Consider the following 12,017-nt stretch of genomic DNA (forward strand, 5'->3'; position numbering starts at 1 on the left):
ATGAGAGAGAGTTGTGGCAAGATTAAGATTATGTGACTATCTTCTATGGATAGTGACATAAGAAACTAATTAGGGAGTAACATCAGGATTGCATGCTCTCCTGAAGGACCATATGAAATTGGATGATTTGGATTTATAGTAAAGCCAATTAGCATGGTTGTGTGACTTCCTCCAGCTCATTCAGTACGAGTGGAGGAGGTGGATGGTGGGAGTAATCCAGGCCTGTGGTTTGGCAAGAAATGAATAGTGATAAGACAAGGGGACAAGGAATTCAGGAAGGACAGTATGGAATTGAAAAGTCTGAACTATAAGGCTGAGATTGGAAAAGGAGGAAAGTGAAGTCAGAGAAGAACTAATGATTTTAGAAAGTAATGAAGAGTGGGGGAATTGGAAGTCTTGAAGAGAAGAAATTTAGGAGGCAAAGACAGAGACAGACTGTGTGTTGATGAGATGAAATGAAGGAGGAAGTCATTAAATTTAAGGAGACTGAGGAATTTACTTATTAGGGAATTTGAGGAAGCATTGGTATGAATGATAGTCTTCCAGTACAAGGCCAAGTATTGGCCTGGGGGGGCATTGTTAACCAATAGCTGAACTTCTTGAGAAAATGGGGAGAATGGCTTGAAAGCTGTTGCACAATAGCCACCATGATTTGAAAAAAGGTGAAACATATTAATTAAGACAACTTCAAAGAAAGAGCGATTGTTGAATATGAGGTAAAAGGGAGAATCTGGAAGTGACAATTGTATCATCCAGGCAATATTCACAGCACCAAGGGCGACTATGAATATGCCAGCATAATTCTGATTCACAAAGTATAACAAACTCTCCATATAGAAGGCAGAAGAAAAACATTTATTCAGACACCAGAAAGCCAGATCCCAACACCAGAAAGTCAGATCCCAACACCAGAAAGTCAGATCCCAACACCAGAAAGTCAGATCCCAACACCAGAAAGTCAAATCCATCATAGTAACCAAGAAGTCAATACACATTAGCACTGCAGGGGACAAGGGCATTTCCAAGTCTTCCTTCCCTGCCCCCCTCCTCTTCCCACAAACAAACACTCAGGAGTCCAGCTGTGCCTGCTTGCCTGTGTCCTTCCCAACTCTGACTAACCTGACCAATTTCTTCTCAGCTCTGCTCCACCCTTCCTGTTCCACACCTTCAGCAAGATCCTCCTACCACATGTGACAGGCTTCCATGTGATTTAAGCAGGTCACATGGGCCTATTAATGAATGGGAACAATCTTCCCATATAAATTGCCATTACAGCAATGAGGAGCAAGGAGTATTCTTACTTCTGTACCAGTGTGTCAAGGGCTTGAAAAAAGAGTAACTGGTACAGGAAAGGATAGTTCTTGGTGTAGTTTCTTCAGGGTGAAGTTAGGTCTCAAGAGCTCTAGAAGGTAAGCAGAGCATTAAGAGAAAAAGGCCCAGGATGCAAAGAAGTTTGTTTACTGAATGAGAGAATAGGCAGTGGGCATTGGCCATAGTTTCCAAGTCAATTAGCATTTAACTACCTGTTATGGGTCATGGCAATGTGACCAGTACTGGGGATACAAAGAAAGTAAAAAAAAATGGGCCTCTGTTATTAAGGAGCTCACAGTCTAATGGGGGAGGGTGGAGACAACATGCAAACAAAATATATACAGAATACATTGGTGATAATCTCAAAGGGAGAACAACAACATTAAGGAGGACTGGGAGAAGTTTCTTGAAAAAGGTGGGATTGTAGTGGAGACTTGAAAGAAGTCAGAGTAGCCAGGAGATGCTGAGGAGGGAAAAAAGCATGTAGGATGCCCAGTGAAAATGGCCAGAATTGGGAAATGGAATGCTGTGTGCTAGAAATAGCAGCCACTAAAATCATCAGTGATAGAATACATGAAGGGGAAGTCAGATATAAATACAAAGAGAGCAGAGAAAGAAAAAGTGAAACATGGTTAGCTGTAGAGGTGGAAGACATGAATAGTAAAGCTCCATCTCCCAAGTATGTTGCAGAGGATGCTAGTACGAGCTTGGATCCATAATTTTATTGCTAAAAAGCAAAAGGCATGCTTCATCAGAATGGTGTGATATGATAATAATGATGATGATTGTGACCGGTAGATGGTACAGTAGATAGAGCTCTGGGGCCTGGAGTCAGGACGTATTGAGGTGTCAAATATAACCTCCAACATTTCTTGACTGTGTGACCATTTACCCTTTGTCTTAGTTTCTTCTTTTATAAGATAGGGATAACAGCATTTGTTATTGTGAGGATTGAATGAGATAATAATTGTCAAGATCTTTAGCACAGTGCCTCACATGTAGTGAGTGCTATATTAATGTTAACTATTAGCTATTATTGTCATGAAGGTTTATGAGGTCATGAGAGGTAATTGCATTGATCAGATTTCTGAAGATTCTCAGTGTTCTTTCCCTTTGTGTCACAGTTAACATGTAAATTGCTTGATTTTGCTTCTTTTCCTCTGCATTAGTTCATACAAACCTCAAGTTTCTCTGAATTCATCAAATTTCTCATTTCTTATGGTGACCTTTCAAAACTCTTCAGATATTTCATGTTTTGATTGCACCAAATCCATCTAACCTAAGACATTTTAGACTGCAAATTCCTTTCCTGCATTTAAAATTCCAACTACCTTAAACTATGAACAAGGAGAGTCTGTATTTTTTTAAATGTCTCTATGCTTTTTATGTTTTATTATTCAGACAGTAACAGTGTGTCTCCCTTTCCGAGTACAGAAAGAGCTCTTTTTCTGAGTTAGGAGTGGTGTGGGATGGGATATAGTAATTTACCAGATGCCTGTTCTCTTCAACTGAAAGGAAAATCAAGGTCAGTGTAGAGTAGGAGTCTAAGTGTAGAATTAATTGATTCTTTTACAAAAAATGCAGGGGAGGAGAGGGAACTGGAAGAAACGTTTTTTAAATCTGACCAAAATATCAAATGCCTAGAATCAAACTGAAGTCTCAATCATGCATCAATAAATAAATATATTTGACAAATATATAAACATATGTGTGTGTGAGAGAGAGAAAGAGAGAGAGGGAGAGAGAGAGAGAGAGAGAGAGAGAGAGAGAGAGAGAGAGAGAGAGAGAGAGAGAGAGAGCACTTTATCCATTCTGATTTGAGGCCTTTGTGAATTTGGGAAAGTTGATAGTACATTAGAAGAATGGGTTATTGGACATCTAAAAGATTGGTTTGCAGCCATGTACATTGAAAACAGAGTTAGAAGTTCAGAGACTCCATGGACTAATACTTCCAAAGACAAAGAGCTTTGTTGAATGAAGTAGTTCACTAGGAGCAGTAGTAAAATACATTTTTCTCTTTTTCTAGCTCTTTTTCAGAAATTGTTAGGCTTAGAAAAAAGCCTTTCAAACCTACAAATTTGTAATGCTAATATTCTAATTTTAATAATAATCCTAAATTTACTCACTGTCTTCACTCTATGAGAGGCAACAGTAGAGGAATAATAAGACTGATGGATAAAAACATTTGAAATTTAAGAAAAATGAAAGTTAATGGAATCTAAGTATTTGTTTTAATCAAAAAAAAAGGCTCATATATTTAGTTCTTTGTAGTTTACAAAGTCTTTTTTTCTTAAAAAGTACATATTTTATTAATGCCTTTGTCCTTAATACATCATCATGTCTATGAACCTTCCTATTCTAGATTTAAACCACATTTAGAATGAAAAAAATCAAAATAAAACATTAGCTCAAAAATATCTGAGAGTAAAGATATATGGCAGTGCACAGAATAATCTATCCTAGTGGTCCATTTTGCTTCAAGAAAGACAAATGTTGCATCATTGTCTCTTTTCATTTTTGGCTTTTCGAGATTGAGTGTACTTTCAGTGATTTTTGTCCTTTATATTGTTGTGGAACTATAAATAGTTCTTTTTGCTTTGCTTATTTTCTTCTGCTTCAGTTCATAAAAAATATTCTTATATTCCTCTGAATTATTTGTTTTCGTAATTTATTCCTCTACAGTAATATCCTACTACAGATTTACTTTATTTCCAATCATTTTCGTATTGATGGGTACCTAATTTGCTTCTTTTTCTTTGCCACCACAAAGAGTACTGCTGTGAATATTTTGGTGTGTACTGGACCTTTGTTTGACTTTCTTGGGGAAATAGACCCGATAGAGAGGAAGTCAGTATATTAGACTTCCTCCAAAAGGTGAAAAAACAAACAAAACAGTATTGGATGACTATATAACAAATACCACTCCCATCTCCCCTTGCAGTTCTCTTAAGATCTGATCCATTTGATGAATTCCCAGAAATATCATGGAGAGTTTTTAAAGCTCAGATCTCCTGAGTTTTCACTTTGTGGCCTTAGACCTTCAGCTCAATTCTTTTTTCTAAAAAGCACACTTGGGCAAATCTCCTTTCCTTGAGAAGCTTGTGCTCAGTTATAACTCAGAAACTTTTTTTAAGAGTTTCAGAACTTGGGAACTCTTAAATTCATATTTACTGATAAGATAAACTCAAAGCCTGGAAAAATTCATTCTTAAGGTCATTAGTATCTGCCCTGATTTGTAAAAGGAAACACAAAGACAAAAGAAGGTAGTTATGAACTGGATTTCCAGGAACTCCAATTTCAGGCAACTTTAGGCAAGCAAAGTTGCTGTTTTATGTCTGAGTGGGAAGGAAAGGATAGGTCTTCCCCTCCTTCCCCCCCTCTCCACCCTCCTTTCTGCATTCTAATATGTAGTCCAATGGATAGACAGCCTAAGAAAAGAAAAGGGACCAAGTCATACCAAGCCCATACTTAGCATGCAGCGAAAAAAGTTTTTCCTCTGACGAGAGTATGTGTTCTCTGACTGTCTCTAATCATCCTGAAGGCAATTGCAGTCTTTGGGAACCAATTAGAGGAATTCCCCAAGTCTTTTCAGTGAAAGGTTAGGGCCCAGCAGAAGCATTTTTATGAGAATTCCTGTTAATCATATACAGCACTTGCCTTCTCCTCCCTTGTTGACTTTCAGTCTCTTCTTGTCCCACACTCCTCTCTAGCTGATTCATTTTCTTCCTCTGAGCACTGGGGCTCTTCTCATTCATAGGGCTCAATTTGTTTTGAAAGGTGAGGGTCCTCTTGGGACAAAGTCAATAGGATAACAGAAAAAACAAGTCCCCAAATTTAAACCTTCAGGAGAGATATGGCTTTAGACTAACCAGTGGTCCCAATCAGTCTGTAGGGATGGAGATGGGGGAGATGCAGTGGCAGAAGCCATGAGCTCCTGAGGTCCTTTATGGCTATTTTTTTCTCAAAGAAATATGCTGTGTTAAGTTATTTCAGTTTTCCCTTTGCTCTACTGGCTACATTTTGGATACTTTTCTGTGTGTGTGTGTGTGTGTGTGTGTGTGTGTGTGTGTGTGTGTGTGTGTGTGTATTCAGTTGTTTCAGTCATATCCAAATCTTTATGACCTGGGGTATTCTTGGCACAGAATGGTTTGCCTTTTCCATCTCCAGCTTATTTTACAGATGAGGAAACTGAGGCAAAGTTAAGTAACTTTCCCAGAGTCACATGGCTAGTAAGTGTCTGAGGCCAGATTTGAACTCATAAAGATGAGTCTTCCTGATTCCAGGCTCTGTGCTCTATTCACATTTCCATCTGGTCTATATATGGCTATAGGGAGGAAGAAAGTGATTTACCTTAGGTTGCCTCTCATTCTACCATCTCCCCAATGCAAAGCTGTCTTCTTTTTTTGAAAAAAAAAAAAAGCCTATGAGATAGGTTATGAAAGTATCATTAATACTCTTATTGAATAGAAGAGAAAACCATGATTCGGAGATGTCAAATGATTTATCTGAAGTCAGACAGCTAGTAAATAACAAAAGTCTAACTGAAACCTTGATCTTCTGATTTCAACTCCATTTCTCTTTGCATGTCCCACACTTCCCATACTACCTATGCTTTTATGAACAATTTTCAAATTTACCTATATGTGATAAATAAATCTAAGTAAGGTTCAGTTGATATGGCCATATTAAGAACTTTTATCATGGTCCCAATGCTTTGATAAAATTGGCTTTCTGAATGACTCAGTGTTAATGTTTAGATGACTGAAAATAGCAGACCAATTTCTTTTTAAAATTAAAATTTAAACGTGAATATATGTGTGTATATTAGGATTAGTGGTAGGTAAAGTTAGAAGTTGAATTTTAATTCAACTTAAATTTATGTGTATGTGTGTTTATTTTAAAGAAAAGAATGTTGTAAGTTTACTTTACATTTGTCATCCAGTTTTTTTTTTTAGATTTATATTAATTCTTTTGATAATGTGGGTATCTAGATAGTCAATTTTATAGTTGCTTAAAAGGATTTATTTTATTTTCCTAGGGAGTTAATTGTAACCTAGGAATCAAAATAACTCCTTGAAGGTCACTTCCAGTTCTGTAGCTTTCATTATATAATGTTCTCATTTAAGAATGTATAGTATTAAGCTCTTGCTTTTTCAATCAAATACATATTTTTCTATCTCACATTCAAGCTCTATATTATCCAGTCACATCCTAATTATTCTGTCTTCCTAGTTTAGGAAGCAATCACTTCCCTCTTGATCATTAATACATTTTCTTACCATTAGCTGGGAAATTTATTATTCGATGATTCCTGACAAGGTCTAAGCACTTGTGTATCTGGTACATAAGGGAACCCCGTAATGGGCCTAGCATCACTGAATTTGAGAGACAGAAGGGATCTCAGAAACCATGTAGCCCAACTTGTACACAAATGTAATTTTCTACTATAGCATTCGGCAAATGGTCGTCCAGACTCTGAACTTGTTTAAGGAAGGGAAACCCACCACTGACTGAGGCATCTTATTCTGTTTTTGAACATCTTGAACTCTTAAGAAGTTTTCACTGACATCCAAGAAGCCTAAGTTTACTTCTTCATAACTTTCATCCGTTGCTTCATGCTCTGTTTTCCATGTAGTAGTGATGTGGGTGGCATTAAATACACTCTGTGTGTCTGTATAATATACATATATATATAGTTATATAAATAGTTATATTTCTAAAACATATATGTATAACATTTCTTTCTCCAGTTAGGATAATCCACATGTCTTTAGTCCATAAGTTCAATGGCTCTATCCACTCTTTACTCTTTTTGTGTTTTGCTGATAGAGAAAAATTTAAATCTCAGTTGTCAAACAATCCATAAGAAATTCTTAAGTAACTGCTGTTGCTCAATATTTTCATCATGATGTCAAGTTATTAAACACTGGAACATGGTTGTTACCCTCAAGGAATTCATAGTTCAATCAGTTAACCCAGACTAATAAATGTCAAAAAATTAGAGAATAATTAATGCTAAATGTCATGGTTCTAACCATAAATTCAATTGGATTCAGAGAAAGGAAGAGGGGTAATTGGATAAATGTTAATAAAAAAGATTGTACTTCAGCCAGGTATTGAAGGATAAGTATAATTTAGGTAGGTGAGGAATATAAAGAAAATTTCAGAGAAAGAGAATCCTTTTTATGGATAATATTAAAAAAAAGAATCTGAAGAGCCTGTACTTGAGGCATGAGGCATTACTGAATCATCGAGGCTCCTTCATCTGGAGAGTAATATGATTTTAGATTATAGGAAGTGTGGTTTTATTAGTATTGATCTGACAGTGATGTGAATTCAGAGAGGCAGATTCAGTAAGAGATAAATAAAAGACCTGGCAAACAGCAACAAGGGTAGATTGTATGGGTCCAGATCTACATGATTTAATTTCATTCTCCAATGTAATACTGTGGACTAGAAGAAAGAATAAAGATTTCAAACTGTGGGATGGATTTAGAGTTAGAGAATGATGTGGTATATGCATGTTGCTCAAAGGGAGAGAGTGCTGGGTCTGGAATCAGGAAGACCTGAATTCAAATCCAGCCTCAGATACTTACTAACTGTATAACCTAGGGCAAATCACTTAACCTCTATCACTCACTCAATCAATAAGCATTTATTAAGCACCTACTGTGTAAGAACTGGGGATACAAAAAGAAGCAAACAGTATGTGCCCTTGAGAAATTTATAATCAATTTTCTCAAATGTAAAATGGGGATAATTATAGCACCTATTTCCAAAGGTTGTTGTGAAGATAAAACAAGATAATATTTTAAGGCACTTAGCACAGTGATTGGCACATAGTAAATGCTATACAGATGCTAACTATTGTTAGATATTAGTAATGTACATTGAACTGAAATAGGATTAAGTAATTACTCATGTTTAGACCATCCCAGTGTAATTTTGAAAATGGCTATAGTACAAAATTAATGTATGGATTTAGTGTTATGCCAATCACACTGCCAAACTTATCTTTATAGAACCAAAGTAAGAGCAGTATTCATTTGAAAGAATACCACGTGGATTATTTTGAGAGAAATATTTTTTAAAGCATCAGTGAAGAAGTCATAGTGTTATTTTACTATTTCAAATCCTGTTATAAAGTAGTAATCTTCAAAATCATTTGGTACTGGTTAAAAATATAAAAAGAGACCAATGGTACAACCAAATAAAGTCAAATGGATCTATGATTTTTTATGTCTGTAGCAGGAAGGACAATTCTTAATCAATGTAAAAGACCAAAATGATGATAAAAGGCAAAGTAGCAAATTCTGATTATACCCTGGCACTGGGCATACATCCCAGGAAGTCAGTGGCAGAAAGACAGGTCCTAAGCAGGAGCAGCCTTTGTGGCAGCAAAACAAAAACCTAGAAAAAAAATTGTATCTCATCTATCAGTAAAGGCAATGGTTGAACAAATTGGGGCATATGGAATGGGATATTATTTCAACATGACCAAGGATAAATATGTGAAATTCAGAGAAAAATGGGAAGACTTCAATAAAATGATGCACAATGAAGAAAACAGAACCAAGAAATAATAGTAATATGTATAGTGGCTACAATAGCATAAATGATAATACTTTTAAAAACAATGAAATTCTTACGAATTATGAGCAATCCAGATCCTAGAGAACTGACTAGGAATGATTTCTGACTCCTCTCAGTGGAAAGGTGGAGATTTATCAAGCAATAATCAATTAGTATTTATTAAGTGCCCATTGTATACTAGGTATTAGGCATAAAAAAGTGAAATAGTTCATGGTCTCAAGGTGCTTGCATTTTATTGAGGGAGGTAGTATCTGTCTATTTGTTCATCTATCTATCTTGACATATACATATTGTATGTATGTATTCAGAAAAAATAAAAAGAAACGCAAAGTAGCTTAGGGAGGCAGTGCACCAGCTATTGTGGAGATTAGGAAAGGCTACATATTGAAGATGGTACTTGACCATGGATGTGGTATGTGCTATGATGGAGTTGCTCTATCTAGTGGCTTTGCCTAAATGATTTTTTTTTTTTTTTTTTGCTATAGGAATCAGTAGAAGGAAATGATAAAGGGAAAGGGAAATCATTTTGGTGTGAAAATAAGGGGAAACTGTAAAACTTTTTAAAAGGTGCATATTTTTGGAACTTGATTATCAAGTTTTCTAGAGATATACTATGGGATGGAGGGGATCGATTTTTTTTTTTACTCGAACAGTGGTGGACAAACACCTTATGATCTGAAAGGCTAGCCTCCTATTAAAAATGGACTTTGGAGTTTTACAATAATTGGTTTTAAATACCCTGCTCTAATAATTCGCTCATTTAAAGCCTCAAAGGCCTTCAGTTTTTTGGAGTTTATTTTGGACAAACAGGTATGAGTTTAGTCACAACTGTTCCAAGTTCACACACAGTTAGGAAAATTCCTAACATCTAGGTGAAGGTTGGACACCATGCCTAACTTTACATTTTTATCTATGTCTAATTAACCCATGGCCCCTTTGTGGTTGAGGAAAATTCACTTTACTGGAAATATTTGGGTAGCGAAATAACAAAGTATATTATAGTGTCTGTGGGTAGACAGTCACTGGAAGGGGAAGTTGGGAAAAGATACGACCTTTTATCTTGGGACTTTCTCTTAGACTGGCTCCTCTGCTCTAAGATGGAACAAAATGAGGCATTTGTAATTCATTCAACAATTATCAGAAAGTGTTTTCATTAGCCATAGAAGGGAAAGGATATTCAGCAAGCATAGGCAGGAGTTGATTCAGTTGAACAAACTTGTTGCCTGATTAGTCATAATGGTCCACTAGCCAAACCTTCAAGAGTACCCCACTTCTCTTCCTTAATGTTCTGTACTCAGGTAATAAAGAAGTGATGTCTGTCAACAGACCTTGTTCTGAGCCAACCAAATTTTGAGGTATATCTCGATTCTCCTTAAGGAAAAACTAGCCTAACTTGTGAAGGGTAGTAGGGGTTAAGATATTGTTCCTACCATATCTGTATTGCTGAGGATTCTAATCTAGATATCTCTGTCCTGCCACAGCCCAGTTCTCCTTTTGTTCCTCAGAAGTGTCCTGGAATGCTATGCTTGCCTCAACCACATGAATCCAGACATTCAAAATCTTTCCTTCTGGTTCTGACATAGCCTCCTTTTTTTAAAGAAATTTCTGGCCAAAATGGTGGAGTAAAGGCAGGAATTCACCTGAGCTCTCCCAAATTCTCCTCCAAACAACCTTAAAATAATTCCTCAAAATGAGTTCTAGAATAGCAGAACCAACAAAAGGACAGGGCAAAGCAATTTTCCAGCCCAAAATAACTTAGAAAGTTGACAGGAAAGTCTATCTCACTGAGGTGAGAGTGGAACCCAGTCCAACACAGGTAGCTTTTAAGTAACCAAGCAGCAAGCAGAGTCCTGAAAAGCCAGCACAGGCCTTGAGGGTAACTAAAGCAGCAGCAGCAACTTCTGGAGCTCTCAACTCACATTCTGAAAGGGGGCGAAATTGTCAGAAGGAGATTATAAGGAATTTTTGCTCACACTGGATTCAGGATTCCGTTGCATTGCCTATATGAATGTCCAGGTCACAGGCTCCAGTCTTAGCCCCAGGGGAAGAAGGAACACTAGCACACTAGAGCTTGCGGTAACAGGGGAAAGGGGACAATAGTACTTGTGACGACTCACAGATCACACTTCTCCTTATATAATACCACCTTGCAAGAGCTGAAAACTTACAGGTGCCCAGAATTAGCTCTGAAACAGCAGCATATGTAACTCCAAGAGCAGGGCCCAACTTTAACATAAAGTTAAAAGTCAAGAAATAGGCTAGAAAAAAATAAGCAACCAAAAGAACCTGACCATAGAAAGTTGCTGTGGTAACAGGGAAGATCAAAATACAAACTCAGAAGAGGACAACAATGTCAAAATGGCTACATGGAAAGCCTCAAAGAAGAATATGAATTGGTGTCAGATCCAAAAAAGAAATCCCTAAAAGAGCTCAAAAAGAATTTTAAAAATCAAATAAGAGAGGTAGAAGAAAAATTGAGAAAAGAAGTAATATTAATACTAAACATATATGTATCATATTGTATAACTTCCAAAGTTTTAAAGAAATTAAACAAGTTACAGGAGCAAGTAGTAAAACCATAAAACCAACTTTCCCCTCTCACAACAAAATGAACAGAAAGAAGTTAAGGGAATAATAGAATTTTAGAAAAGTTAGATGTAATAAACCTCTGGAGAACATTAATAATGATAACAATTCTACCCAAATTAGTTGCCATCTTACATTAATTGCTAGTAGGTAGGCTGAGACAGTGAAACAATGATGACAATTTTACTTAAGTTAATTTACCTACTTACCATAGTAATTTTTACCATTTTACCATTTTACCAATTTACCATAGTAATCAAAGTACCAAAAAATTATTTTACAGAATTAGAAAAAATCATAACAAAATTCATCTGGAAGAAGAAAAGTTCTAGAATATCAAGAGAATTAATGAAAAGAAAATGGAAGGGAAGGTGGCCTAACTGTAACAGATCTCAAACTGCATTATAAAACAGTAATCATCAAAATAATCTAGTAGTGGTTAAGAAGTAGTATAAGACCAATGGAATAGATTAGTATACAATGCATTGTAGGTGATTAGTGTAGTGATCTCTAGTGCTTGATAAATG

The 12,017-nt window shown here is 36.2% G+C and overlaps 1 protein-coding gene and 1 long non-coding RNA gene across 4 annotated transcripts in view; both read left to right on the plus strand.

Moving 5' to 3' along the window:
* The window catches only part of FBXL7 (F-box and leucine rich repeat protein 7), a 499,606-nt gene that overhangs the window by 77,307 nt on the left and 410,282 nt on the right, over positions 1-12,017 (plus strand). The window lies entirely within an intron of this gene.
* LOC140501634 (uncharacterized) overlaps positions 1-12,017 on the plus strand; it is a 58,202-nt gene that overhangs the window by 24,747 nt on the left and 21,438 nt on the right. The window contains exon 2 of the long non-coding RNA XR_011966278.1: positions 1-12,017. This exon is cut by the window's left edge and continues 20,187 nt beyond it; it is cut by the window's right edge and continues 21,438 nt beyond it. This is a non-coding gene — a long non-coding RNA (uncharacterized lncRNA).

Source organism: Notamacropus eugenii, chromosome 4 (assembly GCF_028372415.1).
Source record: "Notamacropus eugenii isolate mMacEug1 chromosome 4, mMacEug1.pri_v2, whole genome shotgun sequence".
Classification (NCBI taxonomy): Eukaryota; Metazoa; Chordata; class Mammalia; order Diprotodontia; family Macropodidae; genus Notamacropus; species Notamacropus eugenii.